Source organism: Lutra lutra, chromosome 5, assembly GCF_902655055.1.
Source record: "Lutra lutra chromosome 5, mLutLut1.2, whole genome shotgun sequence".
Lineage (NCBI taxonomy): Eukaryota > Metazoa > Chordata > Mammalia > Carnivora > Mustelidae > Lutra > Lutra lutra.
Genome location: NC_062282.1, coordinates 99,696,065 through 99,712,438, shown reverse-complemented (window position 1 = coordinate 99,712,438; position 16,374 = coordinate 99,696,065). Strand labels below are relative to the sequence as shown.

At 41.1% G+C, this 16,374-nt stretch overlaps 2 long non-coding RNA genes across 3 annotated transcripts in view; one reads left to right on the top strand and one right to left on the bottom strand.

The window, feature by feature from the left end:
• Positions 1-16,374, top strand: part of LOC125100721 (uncharacterized) — a 126,042-nt gene that overhangs the window by 97,081 nt on the left and 12,587 nt on the right. The window lies entirely within an intron of this gene.
• Positions 2,180-16,374, bottom strand: part of LOC125100722 (uncharacterized) — a 141,457-nt gene continuing 127,262 nt past the window's right edge. Inside the window, exon 3 of the long non-coding RNA XR_007127632.1 lies at positions 2,180-2,928. This is a non-coding gene — a long non-coding RNA (uncharacterized LOC125100722). The remainder of the gene's footprint in view (positions 2,929-16,374) is intronic.

The following is a 16,374-nucleotide window of genomic DNA, read 5'->3' as shown; positions in this document are numbered from 1 at the left end:
GTAGAATAGGTATTATTTCTTCTTTAAATGTTTGGTAGACTTCCCCAGGGAAGCCATCTGGCCCTATACTCTTGTTTTACTGGGAGGTTTTTGATTACTGCTTCCATTTCCTTGCTCGTTATTGGCATGTATGATATGTTGGCTAATTGAACTTAAATAGAAAACATAAATAAAAATAAAAGGGAGGAGCATGGACTCTTTTACAGATTAGCTTCATACGTCAGCAGTCTCGTTTTAAAAGGTGAATTCTCCTTTTCCGTGCCCCTTCTCGCCTCACCTCATAGGCTCCAAGACTATTTATACCCTATCTAGAAATGGTCCTTAAAAGTTGTTCTTGGGACGCTGAGTGACTCAGTCGTTAAGTGTCTGCCTTCGGCTCAGGTCATGATCCCAGGGTCCTGGGATGGAGCCCCACATCAGGATCCTGGCTCAGCGGGAAGCCTGCTTCTCCTTCTCCCACTCCCGCTGCTTGTGCCCCCTCTCTCGCTGTGTCTCTCTCTGTCAAGTAAATATATAAAATCTTAAAAAAAAAAAAAAGTTGTTCTTCGTGCCTTTTTACTTTTTCAGTTACTCTCCTATCCTGCCTTTCTCTTCTTAAAAATATAAAATCCTATTTCATTTTCTTTTTTTTTTTTAAGATTTTTATTTATTTGACAGATCACAAGTAGGCAGAGAGGCAGGCAGAGAGAGAGAGGAGGAGGCAGGCTCCCTGCCGAGCAGAGAGCCCGATGTGAGGCTCGATCCCAGGACCCTGGGATCACGACCTGAGCCGAAGGCAGAGGCTTTAACCACTGAGCCACCCAGGCGCCCCTATTTCATTTTCTTTTAAAAATGAATCACCCCCACAATTCTCTTCACACTTTGTGAAGTTCTGACAGTGTTAGGTGACAAAAACTGCAAGTGCTCACATTCTTTGACCTATTAATCCTACCTTTGGGAAATGGTCCCAAAATAATAACTCAAAAGAAGAAAAAGAAAAACTACATGTAAAAAAGATATATATGTATATATATATGTGAATTTTGGAAAATGTCCAAAGATAGGGTCACATAAATTTGTACCAAATTTATAAAATAGCACACAATTTCAAAGGAGAAAAGGGAAGACTTTGTAGAGACATTTTCAAATTGCTTCTCAGTGAAAAATAAAGAACACAAAGTAGTACATGCATTATGATTACAATTACATAGCAATTAAGTTCATAAATGGAAATAATCAAATAATTAGGAGAGAACAGAGATACACCATATCTTCTTTTTCCATTCATGTATCAGTGGACACTTAGTCTGCTTCCATATCTTGGCTCTTATAAATAATGCTGCAATAAACATAGGGGTACACGTACCTTTTTGAATTAGTGTTTTCATTTTCTTTAGATAGATACCCAGTAGTATAATTACTAGATTGTATATTTCTATTTATAGGTTTTTAAGAAACTTCCATTCTGTTTCCCAGTGGCTGCACTAGTTTGCATTCCCACCAAAAGCGCCTGAGGGTTCCATTTCTCCAGATCCTCACCAGCAGTTGTTTTTTCTTGTCTTTTTGATATTAGCCATTTCAACAAGTGTAAGGTGATATCTCATTGTGGTTTTGATTTGTATTTCCCTGATGATGAATGATGTTAAACATCTTTTCATGTGTTTTTTGGGGCATCTTTATGTCTTCTTGGGAAAAAAAAATCTATTTAGTTCCTCTACCCATTTCTTAATTTGATTATTTTGGGGTTTTTTGGTGTTGAGTTGTAAAGTTATTTATGTATTTTAAATATGAATCCCTTATTGGATGTATAATTTGCAAATACCCTCTCCCATTTAGTAGGTTGTCTTGTCTTGATGACTCAGTTTCAAGTTGTATACAGGGACTTTTTGCCCCCAATGCTTTTGTCTAACCCTGTTTTTCTCACTTACCAGCCTTCAAGAGGATAAGCATAGGACAGCAGAATTAGGGAGTCTCAGTTCTCGTCTACCTGCTATCTTTCTTTGTCAATATCCCTGCTTTAAAATTGCTATCTCTAACCTGCTGTGGGGAGGGAAATGAAATCAACGTTGTTAGAATCCTGTCTAAAACAAGAAAGTAAGCGTTTCTCTATACTTTTTTTTAAAAAAGGTACAAATATTTTACAATTTTAAAAGTGAGAAGAGAGAGAAAAATACCCTAAAATATTTAAGGTAGTCAATTCTGAGGGATAGTATTCTATCCCTCTAAAGAGTAAAAGAAATACTTTTACTTTTTATTTAAAACTTGTTCCCAAATTTGTCTATTATGAGATTTATTTTATGACAGGAAAAGGACACTGATATGTAAGAAGGAAGCCAAGCTAAGCAATTCTCTAATGAGGCACAAAGCCTTTTTCCCATATTGAGGAACTACTCTTATTTTATATATAGGTTTATATGTACTATGTGTGTGGAATCTATGCTGTGTATACACATGCATACAATATATAATGTAACATCCACGGGGAAATCAAACACTGGCTGAACTTCTTAAGGTATAAATGGTTGAGACATGACTTAGGAACCACTGCAAGTAAAGAAGGGAAGAACAGAAATTTGTGGGGAGTAGGGGCGGGGAGCCATTTGAAGTGAACAGGAAAATCAGAAACAACCGTCAGCGTCGGGTGGAAAATGGAGATCCCAAGACAAAGTATACACCGCTACACATGACTGGCAGGCCAGTGGCACTGTTCATCAGACAGCGTCTCGTGTTCTCTGTGCCTGCGGAGATTACCAGCCACATTCCCACACTGGGGACATTTTGCAATAGAGGAAATAGAAGCCTGGGTCTGTTGGGAGGCTGCCCCTTTCCTTCCACGACGAGGACAGGTTAGTTCACATCCGAGATCTTCTTGCTCCCCAGCCTGCTGAGGACTGTGGCCTGTCACCAGGGTCTGCTTCTTTGGCGTAAGTGTCTGCTCTGCCCTAATCACTGTCAACAGAAGCAGTTGACTTTCAATTAATAGAAGCGGATGCATGTCTTTAATACACACAGAAGTAAAAGATAGATTTATTTCTTTTGCACACACATAGGGACAGCTTAATTGAATGGGGCTGAAGGGGGGAGGGGGTCCCACCAAGACCCATCTGGCCCAGCTCCTGTTTAGCCCAGATCACTTCTTAGCCGTGACAGTGTTGCTAATTGTGAGCACTACCAAACTCCATAGGATGTGGGCTGATTACGCTGTTCATGAAGAATTCCAAACAGGGTTCTGTTTTGAATTTGATGACATATAATGAGAAATCTCTGTGGCAGATGACAACATTCTTCCAGTTAATGGGATACTTGCTCAGAGTCATCCCCAAAACCGTTAGGCACTGACGAGAGAGATTTATGGCCTCTGGAAGGACGAAGCACAAATATTTTTCAGCTGGAAAGTGTGGCAAAACTATCTCCTTTGAGGGCCTCTGGGAGGATATTTATTTAAATGAAATGTGAGTGGACAGAGGAATTTACCAGGACACTTTCCACTCAGATCTGAAAGTCAAATTGCCCAAAGGCAAACCTCATTCAGCCATTTCTTGGAGGGTTTCATTCATGCCCTTCAATCATTCATTCATAAAAATGACCCAGCAGATACTCATGGAATATTATTCTGAGTAAGGTGTAGGGCTTGGCTGTGTTACACTGCAATGATGAATCAGAAGGGCAGTCTTCTATTAGAGGACTCTGCATGTCTGAAAGAAAGCCAATGCAAAATTAGAAATCCTTAATTTAAGTTCAAGCATTCCCCTGTGCTAGGTATGTGACTTTAAGCAAATCATTTCTCTTTCAACCTCAAAGTCCTTAAAATGTGGATAAGAATGTTGGCCTTTTAAACTACATAGAACTGCTCTAAGTAAAATGAGGTACACAAAATCTGACTGTAAATTGCTACATAAACGCAAGAGACTATTTATATTAAGACACTATGCAGGAAGGGAGATTTAAAGCACACAGAAATACCTATGGCATAAGGCAGAAAGCCAGTTCTATTTTAATAGAGGTACAAATTTATTAGTTCAAAATATCTTTTGAGCCCTATTATGGCCCAGATGATGTGCTTGAATGATAGAGGAGTTTAGAAGAGGGATAATTATCTGTTTTTCAAATGTTCCCCACTAACATTATCCCCCACGTCTTACAGTAATCCTACAGTTACCAGAGTTGTTCTCATCCTTTCCAACTCGTATAAAATTCATCATGCACAGTCTCATTTCATTTCATTACAAGGATCTGCCATTGCTCCTAAAAAAGAGTCTTACCCAGGTTGTAATCTCAGGGTCGTGAGGTCAAGCATGGAGTCTGGGGACTCTCTCTCTCCCCCTCTGCCTCTCCCCCCAACCCCTTTGTGTGCGTGCTCGCTCACTCTCTCAAACAAATAAATCTTTAAAAAAAAAAATCTTACCCCAGCTGCTCCCTGCCTCTACCCCATATTTTTCTTGCCTGAAGACAGGAAGGTGAGAGGATGGGCGAGCTTGGGACACGCACTGATCCACCTGGACTCTGCCTTGTCCAAGCTGGTTGACCCCAGGAAAGTTACAAGGCATTTCTGGACCTCTGGGATCTACCCTGTACAGGGGGATAAATTATACAGCATTGTAGTGTCCTTGTGTGGTGAGAGCAATCTGTGGGAAGCTTCTGACTTGTTGACCATGCTCAGCAATCTTAGCTATTGGTGCTATAACAAAAGCCATTTTAATCCTCCTTTCCTCCATGCTTGGAATGGCTCAGGTTTTGATAGATTTCATTCAGTCAAGTCAGAGATACTTTTTTTTTTTCATTTATTGATTTGGGAGAAGAAATATGAACAAATTGTTTTCAGTAGAGAGGTGCTTGGATGGCTCAATTAAGCATCCAACTCTTGATTTTGTCACAGGTCATAATCACAAGGACGTGAGATGGACCCCCACGTTGGGCTCCATGTTCATTTGGCCAGTCGGCTTGACATTCTCCCTCTCGCTTTCTCTATGCCCTTCCCCTCACTCTTGTGTGAGCATGTGCATGCATGCATGTGCTCTCTCTCAAATAAATAAATCATAACCGAAAATATTTTTTTTCAGTAGCCTTCAAGCCAATTATTCAAGAGATACAGACATGATAAGATGATCTGTTGTGGGGAGAACACTTGGTGCTTCTTTTACAATCAAAGAGCTAGAGTCCTCTTTGCTTTCTGACCTATTTTTAGCATCAGTTTCTCAACCATTTCCCATATGGCTTTGTTTATATTTCTTCTACCAAGGGCAGGGGACATCACTTTATTAGTTTGGCCTCTCTAGTTTTAACAATTGCGTTTCCAATTACAGTTGACCTTTGAACACTTGGAGGAATTGGAGCACCCCCTGCCACACCCCACACCGTTGAAAATCCACATGTAAATTTTGACTCCCCCAGACATAATATCCTACTGTGGGGTTTTTTGGGTTTTTTTCTTCACATTTTTTTTTTTTTGAAGATTTTATTTATTTATTTGACAGAGAGATCACAAGTAGGCAGAGAGGCAGGCAGAGAGAGAGGAAGGGAAGCAGGCTCCCTGCTGTGCAGACAGCCCGATGGATGCGGGGCTCGATCCCAGGACCCTGGGATCATGACCTGAGCCGAAGGCAGCGGCTTAACCCACTGAGCCACCCAGGCGCCCCTTTTCTTCAAATTTTTATTTAAATTCTAGTTAGGTAACATACAGTGCATATTAGTTTCAGGGGAGTAGAATTCAGTGATTCATCACTGACATACAATACCCAGCACTCATCAAACAAGTGCCCTCCTAAATGCCCATCCCCCATCCACCCCATCCCCACCCACCTCCCTCCATCAGCCCTCAGTTTGTTCTCTAGCATTAAGAATCTCTTATGGTTTTTGTTTCCTCCCCACCTCCTCTCTTTTTCTCCCCATTCCCATATGTTCATCTGTTTTGTGTCTTCCAGATATGAATGAAATCATATATTTGTCTTTCTCTGACTTATTTAGCTTAGCACAATACATTCTAGCTCCATCCTGATGGAGCTAGATGGCAAGATTTCATTCTTTTTTATGGCTGAGTAATATTCCCACGTGTGTGTGTGTGTGTGTGTGTGTGTGTGTTTACACCACATCTTTATCCATTCATCAGTTGATGGACATTTGGCCTCTTTCCATATTCTGGCTACTATTGATAATGCTAATATCCTACTGCTGATGAAAGCCTTACTGATGTATAAAGAGTTGTTTAATACACATTTTGTATGTTATATGTATTATATAATGGAGTCTTATAATCAAATAAGCTAGAGAAAAAAATCAGGAAAAGGAAAAATATAGTACTGTATTTTTTTAATTTAAAAAATTTTTATTTTTTTTCAGTGTTCCAAAATTCATTGTTTATGCACCACACCCAGTTCTCCATACAGTACATGCCCTCCACAATACCCACCACCAGGCTCATCCCACCCCGCCAAAACCCTCAGTTTGTTTCTCAGAGTCCACAGCCTCTCATGGTTCATCTCCCCGCTCCAATTTCCCCCAACTCACTTCTCCTCTCCTTCACCCAATGTCTCTGTGTTATTCCTTACACTCCACAAGTAAGTGATCTTTTTTAATGTACTATTGGATCCTATTAGCTAGGATCTTGTTGAGAATCTTGGCATCCATATTCATCAGGGATATTAGTCTGAAATTCTCCTTTTTGTGAGGTCTGTGCCTGGTTTGGGGATCAGGGTAATGCTGGCTTCCAAGAAAGAATCTGGAAGTTTTCCTTCTGTTTCTATTTTTTTGAAACAGCTTCAGGAGAATAGGTATTATTTCCTTTTTGAATGTTGGTAGAATTCCCCAGGGAATCCATCAGGTCCTGGGCTCTTGTTTTTTGGGAGGTTTTTGATCACTGCTTCAATTTCATTACTAGGTATTCATCTATTCAGGTTGTCCATTTCTTCCTGTATCAGTCCTGGAAGTTTATAGGTTTCTAGGAATGCATCCATTTCTTCTAGATTGCTGAACTTATTGGCATATAGCCATTGATAATAATTTCTGATGATTGTTTCTATTTCCTTGGTATTGTCATGATCTCTCCCCTTTCTTTCATAATTTTATTTTTTTAAACTTTTTAAAAAGATTTTATTTATTTATTTGAGAGAGAGAAAGCATGAGAGGGGAGAGATCAGAGGGAGAAGCAGACTCTCCATCGAGCAGGGAGCCCAACGTGGGACTCGATCCCGGGACTCCAGGATCATGACCCAAACCGAAGGCAGTCACTTAACCAACTGAGCCACTCAGATGCCCCTCATTCATAATTTTATTAATTTGGGTCCTCCCTCTTTTCTTTGGATTAGTTTGGCCAGTGGTTTATCAATCTTATTAATTCTTTCAAAGAATAAGCTTCTAGTTTCATTGATGTGTTCTGCTGTATCTCTAGTTTCTAACTCATTGATCTCTGCTCTAATCTTAATTATCTCCCTTCTTATGCATGGTGTTGGCTTAATTTGTGATGGATTTTCCAGTTCTTTAAGGTATAAAGAGAGTTTGTGTATTTGGGATTTCTCAATTTTTTTTTTTTTTTGAGTGAGGCTTGGATGGCTGTGTATTTCCCTCTTAGGACTGCCTTTTTGTATCCCATAGGTTTTGGACCAATGTGTCTTCATTTTCATTGGTTTCCATGAATTAAATTCTTCTTTGATTTCCTGATTGATCCAAACATTCTTGAGCAGGATGGTCTTTAGCTTCCAAGTGTTTCTGTTCCTTCCAAACTTTTCCTTGTGGTTGAGTTCCAGTTCCAAAGCACTGTGGTCTGAGAATATGCAGGGAATAATCGCAATATTTTGATATCAATCGAGCCCTGATTTGTGACCCAGTCTGTGGTCTATTCTGGAGAAAGTTCCATGTTCGTTCGAGAAGAATGAATATTCTGTTGTTTCAGGATGGAATGTACTGTCTTTATCTATGAGGTCCATCTGGTCCAATGTGTCATTCAAAGCTCTTGTTTCTTTATCAATTTTCTGCTTAGATGATCTATTACTGAGAGTGTCATGTTAAGATCCCCTACAATTAATGTATTCATAGCAGTATGATTCTTTATTTTGATCAACAGTTGGCTTGTGTAGTTGGCTTGTGTAATTGTGCAGCTGGCCCCATGTTGGGGGCATAAATATTTACAATTGTTAGATCTTCTTGGTGGATAGACCCTTTAAGAATGATGTAGTGTCCTTCTGTATCTCTGACTAGAGTCTTTAGCTTAAAATCTAATTTATCTGATATGAGAATCACTACCCCAGATTTGTTTTGAGGCCCATTGATGTGAAAGATGGTTCTCCATCCCTTCACTTTCAGTCTGGATGTACCTTTAGGTTCCAAATGTGTCTCTCGTAAATAGCATATGGACAGGTCCTGTCATTGTATCCAGTCTGCAACCCTGTGCTGTTTTATGGGTGCATTTAGGCTGTTCATATTGAGAGTGATTATTGAAAGATAAGTTTTTATTGACATCATGTTGCCTGAGAAGTCCTTGTTTCTATAGATTGTCTCTGTAAATTTCTGTTCTATGTCACTTTTGGGTTCTTTCTTCTTTATATAACCCCCCTTAATATTTCTTGTAGTGCCAGCTTGGTGGTCACATACTCTTTTAAACCTTGCTGGTCTTGGAAACTCTTTACCTCTCCATCCATTTTGAATGTCAGCCTTGCTGGATAAAGTATTTTTGACTGCATGTTCTTCTCATTTAGTACCCTGAATATGTCTTGCCTGTGCTTTCTGGCTTGTGGACAGGTCTGACATTATTCTGATGGTCCTTCCTCCGTACATAAGAAATCTCTTTGCCTAGCTGCCCTTAACACCTCCTGTCTAAAATTATGATTTGTGAATTTCACAATTAAGTGTCTGGAGGTATTTCTAGACTCTTTGATCTTGGGGGGGTATACTTTCTGCCTCTAGGACATGAAAACTTGTTCCATTCCCCAGACTAGGGAAATTTTTATCCAGAATTTGTTCAACTATATCTTCTAGTCTTCTCTCTTTCTCCACCGCCTCAGGAATCCCAATAATTCTGACGTTGGAACATTTCATGGAGTCATTAATTTCCCTAATTCTGTTTTCATGGCTTCTAAGCTGTTTGTTCCAGGCCTCCTCCTGATTCTTCTTTTCTATCAGTTTTTCTTCTAGATCACAAATTTGATCTTCCACCTCAGTTACCCTAGCTGTTAGAGTATTTAGATTAGATTGGATCTCATTGGTAACATTTTTTTAGTGTTGCTAGATCAGCCCTCACTTCCACCCTTAGAGTTTCTATGTTGCTATTAATGGTCTTCTCCAACTTAGCCAGTGCCTAGATAATTGTTACCCTGAATTCCCTTTCTGACATACTGTTTAGTCCATATCCAGTAGTTCTGATTTTTTCCTCTGAATTTTTCCTCTGATGGGTGTTCCTCCTCCTAGTCATTTTGGTGAGAGGTGGTTGAGGGGATGTATAGCTGAAGATATCAACCACAATCTAGGCAAGGTGCACCCCAGTTGTACACACATTTCTTTGTCACTTCTCCTGAACCAACCACCTCAGGGAGCATGGAGGCATGGCAGGCATGGAGCTCTGAGCATGTGCCAGTGAAGAGCTGGTGCTGGTCTTTCCCTCTACTCAGAGCCTGGAGCATGCTTTCTTGGCACCACAGTAAAGATCCACCATACAGCAGTGTCAGGTATTGCTGGGATTAATGGAGAGCATGAAATCTGCCACAATACCTGGCTTGCTAAAATGTAACCTCATCCAGTTGTTTTAAAAGAGGTGTTAGCCGAGACTCTCCTTCACCTGGTGGGTGCATGATTGAAAAGAAGATGATGGGTAAGGAGGTTCTCTGCAGTCCATCATGACAAGCTATAAAGTACAAAATGTTAATGCTTTTCCACAACCTCCTCTGAAAGTCAAGAGAAGTGCTGCCCTTAGTGATCCCAGAGAAACTGGGGAGAAATAAGACTTGGGCCAATCTTCTTCCAGTCAAGAGTCAGGACCACAAGTTCAATTATTGTCCTTTGCTGCTCAGAAAGGAAACTTACAAATTGGGCAGAGAACAAGAATTTGATCTGACAAGTGTAGGAGTTTCCACACAAGTTAATAGAACTTGGAATTATGGAGACACTTGAAAATAGCTTGAGAGTAAAGATTTTCTCCATGACAGTCATTTCTTTGCAATTTTGAAAATGTCCAGAAAGTGTATATCTGAAAGCCCTTTCCAATCACTTCTCTATTCAGCATTCCTTGGTTTTATTTTTTTAGTAGAAGTTTTATTTGCCTCTTTCTGAGGTCTTCTGTTCCACTTTGGGTCCTATGAGAAGTAGATGCCAACCAGAACAAAACACGCAAAAGGGGAATGTTTGTAAAGGGTACAAGAGAGAGGGAGCAGGAGTGGGCAGGGAGAGACTTCAGACCCCTATGCAGGGCTAACAGCTGTGCAAGGAGAGGGAAGAGAGGAGAACTGAATGGGAGATTTCAGTGGCAGTGGAACTCTGATAACATCTCAGCCAGGCCAATAGGGACCTCCAGTGCAAAGACTGCCTATTAACAGGAGTCCCATGTTGGACTGGTATGGCCAGCTCTCATTTTCTTCTTGTGGTTGGCTACTGGCTAAGAGAAGCCCATAGAGAGCAAGGCCTCAGAATGAAAGCTGTGTTAGATCCAAGGTGAATAGCTGGAAGGTGCCCAGAAACGATTCTGTTTATAGGTGCTTCCTTTGAAGGGAAATCTGAATGCAGTACTTCCATGGCTGCCATTTCCACAGCTTCTGCCAGAGAGATTTTGTTGTTCTACATGTGTTTGGCAAGCAGCATCTCCCTGGTTCACATGGGCGTCTTTTCTAGAGGAGAAACCTGGAAGAAGTTAGTTGGATGAACTAACAGCTCCATTTCTGCATTTAGTTCATCTCCCTCCTCCACCATCCATTCTAAATTCTATTTCAGTGCCACCTGGGCAGGTCTTTATGGTTTACCCAATGGTAGACTGTAAGCTCTCGTTGCCAAGGGATCTGAGCCCCCAGTATAACTGGGTAAAAATTGTAAACGTGCCTAATGGGCTCCACTGTGTTTCACATATATTCCTCTCTGTCGCCATTGTATAAGGGTAGTTCTTCCTCCTTAGCAGGAAGCAGTTACCCCTGCCAGAATGATGAGTCCCCTTCTTTCCACCTGGTCCTTAGACACCAGAAGTCCAGAGTAGCTGGGTGGAAACAGTCACTTCTCCCTGACCAGAGGGTCCCCTCTTTGGTGATTACGATCTCAAACCCTGAAAAGCCCAGAACTGTGGTGATGGAGGCCCAAAATCCCCATGTGGGTCATTGAGTGTTAGTAAGTGGGGCGTCTCTTGTTCTCACCACCTTAATGTCTAGCTGGTTCAGAACTACCGCAGTTATAGTATGACAGCAAATGGGAAAGTTAACATAGCCCTAGGGCAACAGGAGATAAATACCATTGTCTGTTTCATGAAATGCAGACTGTTTCTGGTCTTCTGGTTTTTTTGACTGGAGTAGAAATAATGAAGATGACAAGTCAATAGCCACATACTGTCTGCTTCTGAGACCTTATCCATCAGCTGTAGCAAAGACACAGTGTCTGAAACAACATTAATAAGAGCTGCTATTTGACTGAGATTGTGGAAGTCTGCAGGCATCCATCCACCCCCTCCTTAAAAAAAAAAAAAAGCTTTGGATGTGATATTATTTTTATTTACTTTGGAGGCTTCCAGTTGGGACTTTCCCCACTATGCTCACTCTTACCCACAGGCCAGGAGCGCAGTTGCCATGTATGGATCCATGGACCCTTAAACCTATTATCTACTAGACTTTCCCCACTATGCTCACTCTTACCCACAGGCCAGGAGCGCAGTTGCCATGTATGGATCCATGGACCCTTAAACCTACTATCTACTAGACTAGCCAGGTCTTCATTGACCAAGGGATTATGAAAATATTTGGGGTCTTTTGTTATATCAACTAAGACTCTATGTCCAATACTTCTTAAAAGATCTCAGTATTCATCTTCCCGTTGTGCAGTTGCCCAAGTAAATGGCCACAGGTCTTTTTAAGGAAGGACTGAGCGAGTCATTATAGTACCTACTTGCCATCATGTTGCCCTTCTCCTGGAGATGTGGTCACCTCTTCAGTCATTATATTTCATCAGAAAACTGGCTCAGGTTTATTAACTGAACAAATAATACTGACCTCTTACAGGGATGATGGCCTTCAGTCTCCTTCTCCTCTGTTCTTTTCTCCTTCTGATTGTATTAAGCAGCACTTTTGGCTTCTTATCTATCTGGTCATGTTCAACCATCTCCACCATTCCCTGTGGGCAAGTCAAGGGCCGCCTCTCTGACACTGCCAGTCATTATGGGAATTGCAGCCCCCTAGCTTCTAGTGGTCAAGTGCTGCCACCTGGCCTCTATTACTTCCAGGCTCCATTTTTCACATTGCTATTAATAACTCCAGCTTGGACCTGCCACTTTGGAGCTGCACAGCCTATTCCTGATGGCCCTGGTGAATGCCGTGTCCTTGGGGCTGTCCAATGCAATACAGTCAGTCCTCAGGTGAGTCTTCTGATGTCACATAAAATATTGATTCTGATATTCTTTCCTCAGTGAGTTTTAAAATTCCTTCCTTTACCATCTGTCAGGGAAAAGTAAAATTCTTGGGGGCATTCATCCAGATGCCTCATCCAAGCTTTCATGGTCCAAGGTTTTCCCAGCTAGGGACCAAACCTTAGCATAACAGCCCTGTCTTGGTTGAGCATTTCAGTATCTCTAGAGCTCCAAGAAACTATTAGATCCTGAGTCTTCTCTTCAACTATGATCATTATTCCACTGCAGAGATAAGAGAGTCTTTGTAAGTGTCCAGAGAGGCTGTCTGGCTTTCACACTTAGTCCTGAATTGTTTGTTAATTGCCCTCAGTTTCTAATTATCCCTCCCCAGTGTGTCAGTACAATTAAGTAATAACTGGCCTTGGAGTTACTGTTTTCCTCATGTATTTCAAATGCCTGATTCACTTCGTTGGCAAAGATGTTCTCTTCCACGGGGACACTTTTCCAGGTCACCATCCATGCAGTCTTCAGCAGTTGAGGCATACGGTCTTACTCCAGGAACTGTCCATGCCCCACATGTCAGTTGGGCTAGCATTCTCTTTGCTAGCTATGAGGTGAGTGAGCTAGTATCCAAAACCCCATTTTGTGTACCAGCTGTATAAGTTTGAGTGCTCCCAGAGTGGACACCCAGATGGAATTAGGTGTGTTAGAGATTCACTGGGGTAATGTTTGTGAAGACAGAGTGGAAGTTGGTGGGAATTGTCTTCAGAATGTGATGTTTGAAAGGAAGGAGAACCGCAGGCTGCAGAGCAGATCTGAAAAGGCCCAGGCAGGTGAGTACCCCCAGAGCAAAGATTTCCCATCATAGGAGTCTTATGTCTAACAGAAATGTCATGGCTCTAGTGTCCCTGCTAGGGTCAGGCTGGCTGGTGTCAAACTAGAGAGAGCATGGCCTCAGTGTGAACTCCATTGGAGATCCAAACCTGTAGCATCTGGAAGATAGCTGCCAGCTACCCTGCTTGCAGCAGGTTCTCTTAAAAGGATGTCTCAACAGCATACCTTCATTGTTGACACATATCCTCAGAGAGATAGGAACCCAGGTTTATGGATGTAAGGCCAGTGGCTAACCTCCAGTGGACAGACACTTGGAAAACTAAATTAGTTCTCCTCTGGTTATGTGGAGGAGTTAAAGCCACGGTTGAAGGCTTCCTTGGGCCGTTGTTTGGCAGTACTACACCATAGTGTCTCCTGATTTCTTTGGCCCTGTCAGAATTCTAACCCCTACAGGCCAGGGTTCTGTATGTAGAATAAAATCTTCCTGTCTGCTCTCTAACCACCTGCGGCTCAGACATCTATAGGAATGCTAGGGCCAAACCAAGTCATCTTGGAGGCTCAAGAAGGTATTTGTCCTCTGAGTTCAAAGGGAGAATCCAAGCCCAGAAAAAGGTTGGCTCATTGTGATCAGATCTGACCAAACTGTCTCTTTCTAAACACCTAATCTTAGACTTCGCTTTTTTTTTTTTTTTTTATTTGACAGAGAGAGATCACAAGCAGGCAGAGAGGCAGTCAGAGAGAGAGGAGGAAGCAGGCTCCCTGCTGAGCAGAGAGCCCGATGCGGGGCTCGATCCCAGGACCCTGGGATCATGACCTGAGCCGAAGGCAGCGGCCTTAACCCACTGAGCCACCCAGGCGCCCCTTAATTTTTTTTTTTAAGATTTTTTTTTTTTTATTCATCTGACAGACAGAGATCACAAGTAGGCAGAGAGGCAGGCAGAGAGAGAGGAGGAAGCAGGCTCCCCGCCGAGCAGAGAGCCCGATGTGAGGCTTGATCCCAGGACCCTGGGATCATGACCTGAGCCGAAGGCAGCAGCCTTAACCCACTGAGCCACTCAGGCGTCCCCCTTCGCTTAATTTTTATGATGAAAACATGTTATATTCTGATAGTCCATCTTCAAAGACTTGAGGTCTAATTTGTTTAAGGAAGCAAACAAATGAAGGCTTAGAAATTGAAAGCAAGTAAATCAAGTAAATTCTCCCTAAGATGAGGCTGATGAAAGAGGCTGCCCGGGCAATTAGCTCTAAACATTGCTGTGTGGAAGGACGGGTTTTTTGGGAAGCCCATTTTGAGGGAGTTATAAATAAAACCCTCTAAAGACTAGAGCAAAAGAAAAACCACAGTCCTTGGTGAGGAGGCAGGCAAATGAGGCATGTCAAGCGCATAGCCAGGCAGGGTATTTTCAGGATATATGTGGGCTTCAGAGAGCAGGCTGGGCTCTCCTTCCAGCTCATGGGAAGACTGTGGGCAAATTGTCTGATGCCTGTGAGCCTCCATTTCCTTATGTATATAATGAAGGAAAATGCCTCTTATTTAGTATGTAGTTAAAGGAATCAAAAAACAAAACACAGAACAGCGTAGTAAGAATGAGCTCTGGGGTCAGAAGTCCCAACCCTCCAACCACAGTTCATCCTTGATGAAGCTACTGAACCCCTCTGTCTCCCAGCTGCCTCTCCTTAAGATGGAGGCCACAATACCATAATACAGTTTGTACTCTATGATGTCTGACTTCTTTCGTTCCACTTAATAGTTTGAGATTCATCCATTTCCTTTCAGGTTTCAGCAATTGATTTCCTTTCATTGCTGAGCACACTACACTTAGGAATGTACCATAATGTGTTTATCTGTTCTCCTCTTGGTAGATGTTAGAGTTGTTTCCAGATTTTGATAATCATGACTTAAGCAGCTATGAGTATTCTTATAGAGGCATTCTTGTGGACATATGTTTTCATTTCTCTGAGTAAATACCTAGGAATGGATTTCTGGATCTTAGGATAAATATATGTTTAACTTGGTGAGAAAGAGCCAAACATTTTTCTGAAAAGGTTGTGTCAGCAGTATACACTCTAATTATTGGCATTAATCTTTTCCACTTTAGCAACCCTAGGGAGAGAAATAGAATCTCACTGTGGTTTTAATTTCCATTTCTCTCATGGCTAATAATATTAAGGATATTTTCGTGTGCATGGAGATTGTTTGCGTATCTTCTTTTATGAAGTGTCTGTTCAGCTCCTTGTTCAATCTTTATCCTGGGTTTTTTTTTTTATTATTAATACTAAGGAGTTCTTGAAATATTGTGGTTATAAATCATTTGTCAGAAAATAAATTTGCCTCAAACTGGGAGAAAGCTGAGCAGTTTTTGCTGTTGGAGAAATCCAATTTACAAATTCTTTTCTTGTGGTTACTGCTATCTCCTGTCTTAAAAAAAAAAAAATCTTTGCCTATCCTAAGCTCACGAAGATACTCTTTTTTTTTAAGAGGCTTAAAAAACCTTTACCTCCGGGTGCATGATTCATCTCAAGGTAAGTCTAGTGTATGGTATAAAGTAGTATTTGGGTTCATTTTTTGCTGTATAGTTATTTCAGCATTGCTTGGAGAAAAGGGTTTCCTTTCCCTGTTGATTTGCTCTAGTGTCTTTATAGAAAACCAACGGACTCTATATCTGGAATCTTACTTCTGCGCAGTTGATCTATTTGTCTATCCTTATGTCACTACCAACTGTCTAATTACTACAGCTTTAAATTTATTCTTGAAAGTAGGGAATGTAAGTTCTTCAACTTTGTTATGTTTTTCAAGGTTGTTTTCTCTATTCTAGTTCCTTCTTATTTTTATCTAAACTTTCATATCTGCTTGACAATTTCTACAAAAAAAATGCTGGGATTTTAACTGGAATTACAATGAACCCTTTTTTCTTCTTACTGTCTTTAAAAATATTTATTCCAATATAATTAATTACAGTGCTATATTAGTTTCAGGTATACAATATAGTGATTCAGCTATTATTTACATTACACAGTGCTCATCAGTATAAGTTCACTCTTAA